Below are 16,981 nucleotides of genomic sequence, written 5' to 3'. Positions count from 1 at the left end.
TTAAACTACCGTTTAATATTGTAAAAATTACTACACGTTTAAATGTCTTTTCACCATTAGAAATATTATATAAATGTTTTTTTTTTTTTTTTTTTTTTTTTTTTTTTTTTTTTTTTTTTATTAAAAAGACAATATTACAATTCATTTATAATATTTTCAATACATTGATAGAAATATGGCAAATGTCATATTTAATTAAAGCATTTCTCGTGTATCTATAGCTCTAAAACTTACTATTAATAACTCTAGTGCAGCGAAAAAATAAAATATTTATTCGTGTGTAATTCATACAGTATATTTTTTTTAGCATAACGAACGTCACAAAGATTAAAATAGTTTAGATAAAGAGTTTCTTAGATTGTAATATTTCTGACTGCTGTTAATTAAACAACTACCTATTTCACAAAATTTCGAACCGTTTAACACTACATAATATTTTCGAACAAATGCGTTGGCAACATTACATGCACAATGTCTTGAATGCAAACATCAAAATTAAAATGATTAGACGTATGTCCTTAAAGTTTTAAAGTAAAAACATGCAAAACAATAATAAATAAGTTGAAAGAAAATTATCATTCGTAAAACAAGTTCATCCATCTTACAAGATTATTCAATACTAACAATCTACTAAAAAAAAAAAGAAGCCTCGATATAGAAAAATAAAATTTTCATTTACACAAATTGTCGTTAATTTGTTTTATTTCTTCATTGTTTTAAGCGAGGAAAGGGAATACTCATGCTACGAAAAGTGCATTCAAATGATTTCTTAATTTGGATCGTTCGATACATCGATGCGTGTGCTGCCAGCAGTGAGAGATCGATGAAAGTTGCATCGATCGATGCTTACAGCAGCGCCTCCATCTACCTTTTAAATATGTTGCGACTCTGCGGTCTCGACTTTACCGAATTTTCTAGTTCGCGAGTTCTCTGGCAGGTGGCGAGAGTCCTCGATTCTACCTTAAGCAAAAATAGCGCAAGTATTTCATAACGGTCTAATAATATCGTTAACCAACATATTCGTTTAAAAATACCCTCTCAACATCCAATACTTTGAGTGAATCACGAGCGCGATTTCGATATTCAATGTAAATGAGGGAGCGAGAAAGAAAAAGCCCCCCCAAAAAAAAAAAAAAAAAAAAAAAAAAAAAAAAAAAAAAAAAAAAAAAAGAAGAAGAAAGAAATTGAAGGACCCGTTGCCCAAATGTGATTACGTCATCTGCATATACGGAAGTCGCTGGTCGTCGCTGGTCGATAATATTCCTCGATCTTGCCTTTAGCGATCGTCGGAGAATATCTTCGGCAATAAGTTTTTTATGGCAAATTTGCCATCAGAGTTGAGCTTTCGACGAGCTTTCGACGAGCTTTCGACGAGCTTTCGACGAGCTTTCAGCGTACGAAAGATTCATCCCGTGAATATTTTGTTCCCAATATAGGATGCGCGCATATAAATATATAAGACACGCCATGTCTCACGATAAAAGCATTAGTGTGAAATTCCTGTTAGTTTTACGTCCACTAAGGTAGCATGAAATGTAGATAAAATGGAAAAGATGATAGGAGATGGGATGGTGCCGATGGTTGGGACCCGAATATGGAAGATTGTGCGATGCTTATAACTTTTGACAGCCTGGTGGCGAGATTGTTGGGAAATTATTGTTTTTGATGGAGAAAGACGTGTTTAATACGAATTGGAAATTTGCTTGGTGAGCGAATCCGTCTTTTTCTTCATTTTAAATCTATCGTGAAATAATAATAGGCACTAGGTATCCTAATATGGACCAGAGCCTGTCACAACTTAAACTAGACATCGGATTAAATATTTCCTAGGCGCCTTTTGATTATTCATACGGTACGATAGCTAGATGAAAATCAATAAATTCCTAGCTAATTAGCTAAATTGAAATTAGAATTAAAAGGTGTGAAATGAAATTTAGTAGATTAAGAAGAGTATTAATCATTTATAATCCCGTTGACAGTTATATGTTAAGTACAATATAGATCATTTTAATGAAAATTTATTCACAATATTTTAGAATATAGGTTAAAATATATTTATTCGCCGGAAATTTTAATTGCTTATAGTGTAAGAAAAGTGTTCCACATGTTACATGTGCCAAAACCATTGTTCAATAGATTGTTTTCATTCGCTATGTTAATTTATCACAATGATTGGCTAATGTGGTGGATATAATATAAAATAGATGATGTCAAAATGTAAAATATACGACTATAGTTACCTCATAGCTTTTCATAACCACCTGATAGTTTGCGTCATAAATTTGATTTTCTCTTAATCGCCACCATCAATCATAACGTAATATATATCTTACGTAAACATTGGTTTAGAGATTTCGTGTATAAATACAAAGAGCAGTAGCGGTAAGGAATAAAAAAAAAGATTGTAAAAAGAACAAAAAAAAATATATATATATATATACACATATATGTTAATTGTTTTGAAGTATGAGGAGTAATAAAATCTTGCAAATATTGATATAAAACGATTCGACGAATGGCTGTAGTTAAAATTCTTTTTTATTGCTATATTATCAAATAATTAATTTGTGAGTATTAATTTGTGAATATTAATCGTAAAAATAAAAATATATAATATTATGAGAGTTAAAGTATATTCTAAGTTTCTTTAAAAAAAAAAAAAAAAAAAATAACAAATCTGATAAATAAATGATAATTAAATAAAGCAGCATCAGCAAGTAACATAATATCGAACAATTAATTTACCTATCGATAATTTACTTACATTAGACTGCCTCCCTCTAATTGCTCCACTTAATTGTGCTCTTTATATTCAGAATATCATGATATTGTATCTTAATTTCCTCAATCCATTTATAGCAATAATTCAAATCATTTAAGCAACAATTTAAATTTAGTCTCAAAATTAATTATATTTGCATTGTCATTAATCTAATTATCTCGGGTAATAGATATAAATACAATGCTACATATTCGTAGTAGATACGCTGTATGAATTTTAAATTAATATTGCTGCAAGAATTTAGTCAGTTATAAAAGTAAAGTAAGAGAAGTTTATATTTATGTGTATAAATATTTCTTGGAATTATATCTAAATCCAGGGCTCATATGTCTAATGGTTTCCTTGTAATGTAGAATTAAATTAACAAAGTGCGCGAAATATGATTGAACGTAAGTTATACCTGTTATAAATTAATCGTAATAAAAGAAATTATTAATGAATTAATAATATATATATATATATATATATATATATATATATATATAATGAGTGAATAAAAATATTTCTCTATATATTATATTACTTACCTATAAATTCTTACTACCATGCATTCCTTTATCTTTGTCTGATGCTTAAATGACATATGATGACGCGTCATTATAATCGCATGTCAATACCTTCTCTCTTTGCGGCATATTTTTCTCACACAGATAGCCAGTCGGTATTTACAACAGTCGTACAGCATCCATTTTTTTATTAAAAAAAAAAAAAAAAAAAAAAAAAAAAAATCATTACTCTACCTAATCATTACCACTTGCTTCATAATTCCTTGTGGCATTCTATAAAACACGTTTAGTGATTTCATTGCGTCGCCAAATGACTCGACGTTCCAAATGGGAAAAATTAATATCGGCCTGGTAATGTTTATTCCACTTGTGAATTGCTGAAAATTTTAATGTAGCTATAATCCAACAGTGACCTCCAACATACGCGTTGACCAACGTACGCTCGGTTAAACTTGACGGTATAACGAAGAACCTTTACGCATGTATGTACGTATGAATTTTCATCGCTACGGGCTCCCAATGTACCAGAGCTTATGTAATTGAAGCATACCGATAGCTTAGTGTACAAATAAAAGATAATTATCACGTAAGAATCTATATTGACAAATTCGGTAATGTAGCAGGTACTGTGGGTATATTACTTTTGTGCATTATTATTATTATTAACATTTTTCTCGCATTGATAGATTAAACTTTAATATATGAACTATTATAATATAATTGTCATTAATCGGTCATGATTTTCAAGAATGACGCACATTTGTAGATGGTAGTGCGTCGAATAATCTATATTTAATCATTCGAGACTCGTTAATAATTAAATGTATAATAGAACGGGATATAGTATTTAGGCGATTTTGTTGTTGTTGTTGTTGTTGTTGTTGTTGTTGTTGCCGTTTATTCAGTCATTAAGCTGAAAGGTAATATAAAGAATTTATTGGGTAGGTTATGTGATATTCAAGTTCGAGTTAAGCATTAATTCTCAAGTGTATATGAAGAATTTCAATATAGATTGGGATCGTATTAAAATATTATAATTCTTTTAATTAATAAATTGAATGAACAATGAAAAAATTTCATCTTATACTTATATTTTATCACGCGTCACTAGTGAATTTAAAAGAAATAATAATCAATTTATCGATAAGTATAAAAGTTTGAAAGGAGAGTTTGAAACAGAAAAATCGTCGGATAAATGCTTATTCGATTACCGAGACAATGAGAAGTTACAAGACGTCGCGCGATCCATGCGATCGCATAATATTTAAATTGTAACAAAGTTTGTGAATTCTGTTCTGTAATAATCAGCTTGTATAAATTTTCTTTTCAAGCAAATACTTATGAAAGCCAAGTAAAATTCCTGGATGGTAAAACGAAAAACCAGTAGTGCGCGCCTAAAAATAACGAAACGAATGAGCGAGGAAATATTTTCTTCGTCAAACGAAAACTCGAAGTGGAAATAGAACCGGTTAGTCATCTAATTTCTTTTTGGCGACTTTAAGTAAAAAGTAAAGGACAAACGAGAGAAGAGGAGGAAGAATAAGAAAAAGCGCGTCTACGCTCGGCAACCTGTCTTACATGAAAGCGCTTAAGCCTTGTATTGCCTGCCAGTGTCTCCCATCCACCCAAACACCACCATTTCCATGTAATAATGCCATGGTGTTTCGATTTTAGTGGGAGTTGAACGAAGGCGTTAGTATTGAAAACCATGAAGCCGTAGTTTAAGGCTCGGCTCACGGACTCTTCGCTTTAATAATCGGCGAGGAACGCAGACGCGTCTGCCAAAATTCGAGAAAATAACCCGCTGGCTTTCATTGCGCCGTTGCAGTCCGCAGGAAAACTTCGCGTCCGATTACGTGCGTTATTCGCATCTCTGTTCTTAAAAATAAACACCTGAATATCTCGAATTTTCACTTACGGCGAAAATAGAGCGCGCTTTCACGCCAATGAGTCTGAGCTGCCGTCTTTTTTTAATTCCCAATGGACGTGTCGCGATTTTATTAATTTCGGGGCACTTTGCCTGCATTTTCAAATGCGAATTTTTACGTCGAAAGGCGCATTCGATCTGTCTACGGCAAAATTTAAGTACGCGGCCCTTTTCTTCAACGCGGAACACTGCTGATCGAAAGTAAATTTCGTAACTAAAGACCTTTTATCATTAATGCTCTCTTCGTCATTTATTTCACCCGCGCGTAATCCCATTGTTTTTGTTGTTGTTTTTGTTGTTTTTTTTTTCTTTAACATTTCTTCGTAAATACATGAGAAAAATGCTTAATCACATTGCACTCTACAACATTATAATTTACAACCGAATATACGTTCCAACTGTTGTATACAAACTTACGACCCATGCAAATCCAGATGAATCCACATACGTTCCGGTCTAAAGTTTATATTTCGTAATTTTATGCACGACATTTGCATAAATGACTATCTAGACTTTTATCGGTACGTTAATATATCTTATATTAATTGATAAGATAGCGTTTTTATATTATTGTAGTAAAAGTATCAATAAAAGAGAAAGTTTGCATAATTAATAGTTAAAAATTAGGATTTTTTGCGTTAATAAATATGAGAACATTTCTTATTTATACAACTAAAGTTACTTATATTATCGTGTATATTATCATTTGTTTGGAAATCAATGTTAATTATCATGTAATAGCGTTGGTGAAACATCCTTTTACTTTAGAAATTTAAATGAATAATTTCTGAATAAAAGCGATTGGTTAAGCTTGGTTAATCACTTTCATACAATATATACTTTGACAAATACGTTAAATTTTTAAACCTTCGATATAAAAGAATATCGAATTGAAATATTTGAATAAGTAAAATATCTCGTCGATACAATATATTTCAAATGGATTCATTTAATTATCAAATTTTGAACATTATGTATGTTATTGTTATTAATTGTCCTTCCCTTATTAAGTTTCTATTAACTGATAATATATTCAATGTTAATATAAATAATGTTTGGCCCAAATAATATTGTCAACTGCATTGTTAATCTCGTAATATGGATTATTTTCATTTCAATTCAGAGAGGAAAATTTATGTAGCTATATCATTAATTGTATAGTGGGATAAAATAGGGAAAACTATTGATGTTTCATTACAATCAATGTCCAATAAATAATCATATCTGTAAGTACGGATATTATTACATTTTAATACCTAAGCATCCACAATTTACGTAGCTTTATACGATCAAGCATTTAATAAATTAAACAAGCTTGAACATTTTAAATGGTTAAAGCTGGATGAGGGATCGTAACTCATTTAGATCGATTAAACTATGTATTTCATGCGCGTTTAAAATTTTATTTTCAAACGATTTTATTATTTTTTAGTTACAATTTCTATATTTCACCAACTACGATATGGAAAATGTATAATAAAAAGAAAATTTTTAACGAAATCAACGCTTATTAAGAAATTTTTTAATCAAATTTCATTTGTTCGTGTTTAAATTTGAATTGTAAGAATGCAAATAATAATAATAATACCTTAGTCGAGCAAAAAATAGATACTATCATATGTAAATGAAATGAAGAATAGTTAAAATTAACGAATAATAAATAATTTTAATCTACGAAAAAATAAATGATAGTCAATGGCGTATTTTTAGAGAAATAAAAAATTTTAACAAAAGACATATTAACTATATATAAACTAACTAAGTTCGTTCTTCCAGTAATAAATTATGAATAATATCATAATATAATATCTAAATTCATCTATTTATTCCTATAATCATTATATAATGAAGAAAGAATAGCGCTCTTTGATATCTTGCAACATTTAAAAAAATAAGTAAAATGATGTAGAGCCTGCAAATGTAATAATTTCAGATTAAGATTAAGGGAAAATCCAGAACCATCAAAAGAAGCTTTAAATAGTCATTATTTATAAATTTTCGGTAACGCTATTAGACAAAGTCAGTGAATATTTCAAAATGTAGATAAAATATGAAAGTAAGAAAACATTTAGCTACATTATTATGTTGGATGTTGACTAGGAGGTATAAAATGATTGAAAAATCGTTAAAATAATGTGAAATTGAAAGTTTTATTGAAATAAATACAAAGTTCAATTAATATCATCTCATGATTATTACACAATCTCTTGAAGGGCATAAGAAAAATTTTTTTTGATTTTTCCAACATAGTGCCAATTATAGTTGTACCTCCAGTTATGCTATTAGCTGTAATTATCTACAGATTTTAATAAAAAACCAGAAAGCTGTTGATTGTGTGTGTGTGTGTGTGTGTGTGTGTAAAATTTTGTGAAAATTTAGGTGATATTAAAGTATATTTTTGATTAAGAATAATGTTTGAATTGAAAATGTAAAAAATGTCTCATAATGAATTGAGTTACAAAATGTATTTCCATATTTTTCACAGATTTAGCTTTAAATAGCTTAGTAATATGTGCATTGAAACAGTTTTAAATTTATGTTATTTTTACTGCACGCCAACATTCTTTTAAAAAATGCGTTTCTAAATATCTGCGAAATTATTACGACATTCCACGGTCGTTTTAAAATAAATATTAATGCATGTAAATTTTATATTTCAAATTGACAGCAATAATACATGATTTTCATAGCTAATTAAGTATTATTGGTTTTAGTCATTAAGATTTCCCTTACAGCATCCAATCCTATTGATTATTCGTGAATTTTCATTATTAGGTGTCTTAAATGTTAGGAAACGATAGTCAATGCTATTTTTAGTATAAAATCTTCACTCTATGTTTCGTCCCAAATAAAGAGAATCTAAAGAGGATAATAAACTTGTCATGTTACTGCATCATAACTTATCGCATAAATTGTCTTTTATTAAAATGTTTGATGCAAATATACTTGCTTCAACAAACTATTTCCTCTCGGCTTTACACTTATACTTCTACAGTGAGTAAACAAATAAAACATTGAGTTAAATGTGTAATTATAATTAATTTGCAATACTTCCATATAAATAGATACTACATTATTTCCTTCCGAAGCTCTCTTTATTTATAAAGTTTTTTTTTCTTCTAAGTTTCAATCAAGGGTAACGATAAATTCTTATATTTGTCAACTGAATTAATTGTCCTTTATCCATGTATAACGTACCTTTGATTCGTAATTGGTTTATAATGATTAAAATAATGTTAATCTACCATATTAAGATAATCACAATATTAAGATATACTAAATAGAAAAGAGTTAGGCAGTAGATTAATTAATTCTTTCATTTACAGCATTGTCGAAAGAAAAATTAAGTATCAATTTTATTTTAATGAGAGATTACCATGAATGGTTTGAATCATTCATAAAGGGATACAGAGTCAATGATCATTGCCGTGAATGTTCACTGGATGAAATATTTCTGGTTGATCGTAAACTTAAGCAACCATTAAATTCAATGACCGAATCGCTGTGTTCTGATTTCTTGTCGTTTACGTTTCAGCATTAAAATTACTTTCAAATTATACTGCTATTTCTATTTCTATAATACTCTTTCTGTGATTTGAAATTAATCAATTTAGATTCATACTCGTTCCTTAATTTAGCATTTAAATATAATTATTCGTAATTATTTTTAAATTTAGCCTTTAATCGTTGTAATGAACAACTATATTAGAATCAAGTATAATTGCGTTAAAGGCAAAATATCAGTAGACTAAATATTTTAATACAAATAATATGAAGAATTGTAATATTAAACAATTATTTGACTTTGAAAATATCTATCTTCGGAAATATCATACTGAAGAAAAAACAAATTTATTAAACATAATTAGATTTGTGTGAAACTTGTATATAAAATAATAATATTTGCTTTCAATTATTTTTTAATTTATTTTACCTTTATCCATATAAATTAAATTGATAAAAAAATTAACAAATGAAAATTATGGATAAAAACTTTATCCAACTATTACTTCTTATTAATTCGTTCTTAATACATTTCATATTAATATTGTAATGTGTTTTTTTTTTTTTTTGTCTTTGTTCATTGATTAACTTATACAATGGTAATTGAATTTGAAACAATTAGTTATTAGTGCGGACATTAGCGCGATGTTGGAAAAATTTTTTTGTAACAAATTACGTTGCTCGGTGTATCGATTCATGCATGAGCAGAGGTAATTATTGCATTGACGTAGAGTTTGGCTTAAAGTTTTACAGTTGATTTTAATAGAACGCAAAAAAAAAAAAAAAAAAAAAAAAAAAAAAAAAACTAATTATTATATTGGGCAAAATTGGTGTTAATGCTAGATTGCAAATACTTCTTTAATTTTGGTATTCCCTTCTCCTTACTGTTCAATATGAACTGTTTTACGTTCCGCAAGCGTAGTTAAAAATTTAAAATATTTTGACAAATAATACAGTCATGAAACGAATGATTTCATGCGTATAATCTCCAAAGCATTCAAGTTTACGTAAACTTATGCTTTCGTAAATACGTCCGATGATATTCTAACATTTGCTCTCTAAAATGGAACGTCGTTAATTATAAATATACTTAAGCTTACTTGCTTATTCGTATATATCACATTATGATTTAGATGCAGGCGTAAGCATAGCTAAAGTGGTATTTGCGTCGAATACTTAAAGACTTAAAATGCGCCTTAAGTACAGGAGATTTTTTCATTCGTAAGGAGTGGCTCGGAAAAGTCGTCCTCATAATGGATTTGTCGTCATTACATTATCAATGCATTAGCAAATGAAAGAAAAATAGCCATAAGAATGCAGCGGGTAATTATTACGCTAAGGACATGATAAATCAATCGGTCGGCGAGTTCATTGCCAAGGGTCACCCGGAGGCGAGGAGTTCGCAAATGGTAAAATGATTTCTAGTACTGATTGATCGGTAAAGCACGTGTTTATAAACACGCTAGCCAAGAGTCAAGATCTCTCGAGTGCCGCGGACAAAGTAGGTAGGGAGTGGAGAACGTGATCCAGCGGTCGCCGATGGTGGGGGCTTTGCTTTGGTGGGGCTGGATTGTGACGGAGGCGTTGGCGAGGGTGTGAGTGCGGACAAGGGCGGTGACGGGAGGGGGAAGGGAACCGAGAGAGGGTGGGTATATTTAGAAAATTGGGCCAGTGTGTCTGCTTGAGGAGCAAAGAGGTGCGAGTATATTCGCTGTTTGGCGCGGCCGATGCTCGGCTCGAGCGCGATGGCGGGAGGGGCGGGGCGGGAGGGTGGAGGGAGCGAACAACGATATATAGAAATATCGATATCAGTTTACTCGTGCTCTTTCGAGCTTGCAGTTTCCTTGCGCGTGTTTCCAGCTTTGTTACATTGTTTCGTCGTACATTCTCCGTCTCCTTTTTCTTGCTTTAGGAAAACGGCGAACTCGGCTGTTTCCTTGATTTTCTTTCTTTACCTAAGGATGTCGCGTACAGATATTTTGATTGAAATAATAATTCCGGTTTAATTAAATACGCATATGTTATCGCTATATGTTATATAAATAAAACAATGTTCCTTTGATTGTGAAAAATTTATCTAGCAACTAACTTTGCATTTTATTAATAAATCGTCTACGATTAGATTGGATACATCGATCTTCCACAACTTAATAAAATACTTGACTACATGAAAATATCGTTAAATGGTACAAATTGATCTTATCTAGAGAACAAAGAAACTATTTTGTCTAATGATTTATAAAGATACCATAAATATTGCGAATATCTTATGTTCGTTTAAATCTACAAATATTAATTTCATCTATTTTCATTTCAAGCACGCAAATGAATTAAAAAATTTTAAATATTAAAAAATTTTCAAAGACTGTGAATTCTTACAAATATTTTTAGATATACTAAAATGTTTTGCTGAAAAGTAGATCTAACGGTTACGTGGATTTAGTGTATCGTTTAAAAAAAAAACTTTGCTTGATCGTCACTTGATTCTTGATATCGATTGGATAGTAATTTTGAAAAAAATTTTTAATTTATCAGATGCCAAATTTTCAAATGATATCAAAGTGCGCATAAAAAAAATTCAAAACAAAAAAATGTCTATAAATTATAATTTGCAATATATAAAATTAATAAAATGCTCATTCTATGAATTATTATTCATTATATTTTAAAAAGTACATAAAATTTGCAATATTATTCAAGTAAAGGCTGATCATATTCAGTATATTCTACTTTATTTTAAATATTATTATTATTCCTTGCATTGTATTATTAACCTTCATTCTATTGTTATATTTTGATTTAATATCGCATCAAATAAACGAATTATGAAACTTGAAATATTTATGATAAAAATTGATGAAAATAATACATTCCAGAAAGTCTAATAGGAATGCCTTCGTGGGACCGGAAATACAAGTAGTCTAAAGAATAGTTATTCTTGTAATCGTCTCTCGTTTTCGCATTTCTCTCTCTCTCTCTCTCTCTCTCTCTCTCTCTCTCTTACACACACGCGCGCGCGCGCGCACACACACACACACACACACACACAAACACAAACACAAACACATTATTTCTCTTTTTCCTTCATATCTTTTTTTAATTACACTTTTGAGTTCTCGAGCATATTGAGCCGATGAACGTACAAACGAACGTGGAAATAACGAATAATGAAAAGACTACTTTGAAATCTAATGTTTGTTTATAGGAATCGAAAAATATGGGCTTCGTATGTTGTTACGTATTCACAAGCTATAAGCTACAATGAGATAATTTATAGAATAGTTAGTGGCATATAAAATCAGAGGAAAAAGATTATTTGAAAGATTCAAGGCAGATAAGTACAATATGAAGTATTAGACAATTTCTGTGCTCAGTTGTTTAGAGATCTAAATGAAACATTGCACAATACAAATTTACGTGATATATATCTGCAATTTACTTGACTGTTTTTCAAGATACGTAAATATTGCTAAATATACTTTCCATTGCATGTTGTTATGAATCCAACAGTATTTTTAGTATAAAAAGTCATAAGATAATAAGAAATAGTTAACGTATTGTTCATTCGAATTTTAAGAAATATCGAAAAACTTGTGAGTTTTTCTGGGTCAGTTGGCGGATTATGTATTTACCAAATACTTTTCATAGCTTACTCTACAACTCTTCGCAAAGAGCTTTGATTTCGTTCCAAGTTTTAATTTAATAACACGATAATATACTATACAATAATTAGATAATACAGGATTTTCTTAGCGAATGAAAAAATGAATTACAAATACAGTGCAACACGTCAAATATCAATGTCAATTACACTAATTGCGTGATAAAACTAGCTGCAGTACTCGACGCTTAAATCAGTGATTCGAGTGAAACGTCTCTAAGCCGACAAATTTACTCTGTATATTTTCGAGTAAAAACACTCCATGCAAAACGCTTAGAACGTATAGCCAAGATGCGTGTAATGACTGAGAAGAAGATCAAGCGGATCAAGAAGATGAAGATGAAGAAAAAGACGGCGAGGAAGAAATAGAGGAGAAGAAAGAAGCAAAAGCTCGCCACTCAGCCAATCTCAAATTACTTGCGGTGAGCTTTGGAGCGCCGCATCTTTGCCGACAACATGCCGGCGACCTTTTATAGTAAGCTTGCAGTGGTGGGGGTAAGAAGAACCTGCAAGAACTTTGGTAAATCCAGCGAAAATTACCACTTCACCGTTAGGCAGTGCTTTTTCACTTGTTTCGTCTACCCCGCCTCCTATTGCCTCTTCCCCGCCATCATCACTTTCCGCCGTCAATCATCCCTCACACGGTCACATCTTTATACGCAATGGGCCATTGAAAATATGGACTTTTTGATAATTATTTGCTATTTCCTAAAGTATAATGCATAGTGTTTTTTAAATCAACCTTAAGCCAATATCCGCGTAATCGTCGTTTTTTATATACCATAAGTTGAACCATAAACTGAACGCTTTGTTTTAGTATGGGAAAAAAATAAAGCTGAATATCATCTCAATCCAACTATGGAAATTGTTCCTATAGAAATACATTCCATGTCCATTATAATTTTATTTATAACTCTCTCTCTCTCTCTCTCTCTCTCTCTCTATTTTTATTTATCACTTCAAACTTTTCATCAATATCTATAAAAATGAAAATTCCTATTATTATCATGTCATGTTTATTTATATTTCAATTATTAACGACTATTGAGCTTATTAACGTAGCTAATTTTAACGTATTTGTTATTTCTATGTGAATATAAACGAATTGGCAGTTCATGCATGTTACTCAGTAATACAGTAATTTTATTTGCATACATCCACCTAATAAATAACTATATTAATGAATAATATTGTTGTAAATAGTATAAATTTCCACTGTAAATAAGTTGTGCATATAATGCACGTCCGATCGATATCGATTTTATCCACTGCTAGGTAAATACTACATCGTACTTAATCCTGTCTGGTCAAATGTATGGTCAAACCATACCATACGAATTATGTATATTTAAACGATAAGATTCGTAATTGATTTGTATATATAAACGCAAAGCGTGTTGATTTTCTAATTGTAATGACGAAAAATCATCGATAAAGAGCATGACGAAGCGAAAATACAGCGAAATACAGCGTGTATGCCATTCATGTCAGTCAATCGAGCATCGCTAACATTGTGTTTTAAATATCGTTTAGCAACAAGCAAATGACATGTTATGTCAGTCCAGTGATTTTTCAACCAATCGAAGCACCGATTTACTCGAAGAATAAGTCATGTAGAATAAGCATTTTAATTTGTATGAAATCACAAACACGATATGAAGGTGTTCCGACTAATTCATTAAATAGAAATGTGCCTAACATAAGAAATCTATGATATAAGTATTATCTGCCAATATATTTTTCAATGTATCAGCTTAAAAGCGTTGAAAATACATTTCCATTATGTTGACATTATATAATCATTATTTTTTTTTTATTTATTTATTTATTTATTTTTTTTTTTTTCCAAGGTCGCATTACTCATAGTGCGTTTCATCACCTATTAGCATTCATATGAAAAAAAAAACAAAAAACAAAAAAAACGGGGGTAAATAATGTTTTTCTGATCAGATGTTTGTTCAATTCTTGACATATTGCCGAGCATCGGAAGCATCCTTAACACAGAATAAAATTAAATACTTCCAATTAGAAACAATATTAATTAATACATATATCTATAAATATATTGGTTAAAATTAGCGATTCATATTCTTTTATATAATAATAAGGATACGAGAGTCTTCGTATTCCGCCACTCTCAATGTCCAAACCAAAACCCTATAAATTTTGCATAACAAGATCAACATTAGTAAAGGTTCTCGTCGGGCATAATATAGTATTTTGTATTGAAACATATGAGGGGGACAGAATTAACTGTATACCAAGTCGAAAAAATGTTTGAACTGTTGCAATAGATCTACTTATAAAAATAGTTGTGTCAGTCATACATCGTTGTCTTGCTATTAAGTTGAGTCAACTGCTCGTCCAGACTCAGTCACATTTGTTGTCTCTTTAAATGCCATGAATATAAAATTGAATATTCTCGTGAATTCACGAGGGGTTTTATCAAAAATTTGGCTTACACATTTTTTTTTCCATGCCTTATAACGATTACTAAAGATAGATAATAAAATTTGAATTTTATTCACTTGATTTATTTCAAACGCGCGTAACTGCATAACATTAGGTTTATCAATAATATATTTTGTTTATTCCAATGAGAGAAACATTAATTACTTATTCACATAGTGTTTAATCTCATTATATATTATTATTGCCGATTAATGAAGCGTCCAGTTATTTATTATTTTAATGTGTAGCTTGCGGGCACTTATTTTGGATTAAATGAAAAGATTTTATATTCTATAAGACTTGGAATGATAATAAAAAAAATTAATTAGCAATAAAGTAACTGTCGTACCTTTGTTATTTTATAAAACTAATGCTTTCAAAGATAAATATAAATTCGTAATAATATATATATATATATATATATATATATATATTTGAAAATATGATAATTTCGTTGAGGTCCAGAAATGATTGAAGTAAGGCGTTTTACATAATAATCATACATTTTCAAAACAATGTTAGAGTTTATTAGATTCTATAAGTAGAATAAAGTAAAATTAAGTATCGTTCGTACCCTTATGATTTTTTCCATTCTTAAATAAAAGTCAAATTTTAATTGACTTTTATAATAAGAGAAGGAATTTTCATTATTGGTATTACATTCTTATGAGCATATATGCTTAACACATAAATATTCCCATAGAATAGATTAAAGAGATTGAGTTAGAGGTGGAGTAATAGTGGCAGTTTTAAATATACGGTTTAACGCCACGAAAATTTAATTAGAAATTCGTATTGCTGTAGTTGGAAGGATACTTCGAAAGATTGTATAGTTTGAAATGACGGAAAGTAGCTAATCGCAAGAAGAAATTATAACGAGACAATGCCATCAGTCCCCATCAGTCCTCAATCTCGAGATCGCATACTAAGTCCAAAGAACAGATAAAAGCTCACGAATATTTCAATGGACCAGCCATTGTGTAATCCGAATTGACAGTTGATCGAATTTTTGTAATTTTGCGCGAATTAAGTCAGTATTGGGGAAAGTGGGCTGGTATTATAAAGTTAGGCCGAGTCTTGTCACCTATGAACCTGGCGCTTTCAATTGCGCAGATCCACGGTGATGTGTCGATGATCGCGAGACGCAAATCAAACAGAGAGAGAGAGAGAGAGAGAGAGAGAAGAGAGAGGAGAGAGAGAAGAGAGAGAGAGAGAAGAGAGAGAGAGAGAGAAAAGGAGAGAAGAGAAGAGAGAGGGAGGAGAAAGCGGCCCCTTTAATTGGACGCGGCGGCGAGTCGAATTCCCGAAGTGACCGAGTGTGCGTAAACCAGCGCGTGTCAGGCAGGTCGGACGGAGGGCAGTTGGCGCGATCTCCATTGGCCTGTCCATGCGCTCTCGTGGCCGAGCGGTAGTGTGCGCGGAGGTGCGCCGGGAGCCGGGAGGGAAAGTCGGCGGCCACCCACGCGTGCCGCGGGGGCAGCAGCAGTGTCACCGTTGGCGTCGTTCCGCGCCCTTGCGGGGCCGAGCGGCGGTGGGGTGGCGCATGTGTGTGCGGGTGTGTGCGCGCGCGCGTGTGTGTGTGTGTGGGAGGTGGTGGCGGTGGCGGAAGCGGAGGTGGCGGTCTAGGAAGAGGGGCAGGGATAGGGGAGGGCGACGATCTAGGGCGCACGCGCGTTTGCACGGGCAACCCGACAGGACCATGGAGCGGCCGGCGCGTCATACGAACGACGACGAGTCGCGCACTAAGAGTAGGGCGCTGGTCGGCTCCGTGACACCCCTTCCCTCCCTCCTCCCCCCCCGGCGAACCAACGAGAGAACGCAGACGAGTGCCTAGCGCACCCGAAACGCTTGAGCCAAGAGGAGGAGCCGAGAGATAAGAGAGCGCGTTGCTGCATCGGGCTGCCGAGCAGTCGCAGTTTCTCTTGGCCGTGGAGCGCCGATCGACGCCCGCTTGGAATAATCGAGCCGCGCAGGGGCTGGCACGGGGCTTCTGATCGCTGATCGACCGACGGGCAGCTTCACGAGAGTCTGCGGGCACGAGGAACGAATAGCCGAGGACCAGAGATACATAGAAGAGAGAGAGAGAGAGAGAGAGAGAGAGAGAGAGAAGAGAAGAGAAGAGAAGAGAGAGAAGAGAAGAGAAGAGAAGA

Source organism: Ceratosolen solmsi, unplaced genomic scaffold (assembly GCF_000503995.2).
Source record: "Ceratosolen solmsi marchali unplaced genomic scaffold, CerSol_1.0 scaffold7, whole genome shotgun sequence".
NCBI lineage: Eukaryota > Metazoa > Arthropoda > Insecta > Hymenoptera > Agaonidae > Ceratosolen > Ceratosolen solmsi.
Note: the sequence above shows the minus strand (reverse complement) of the source record.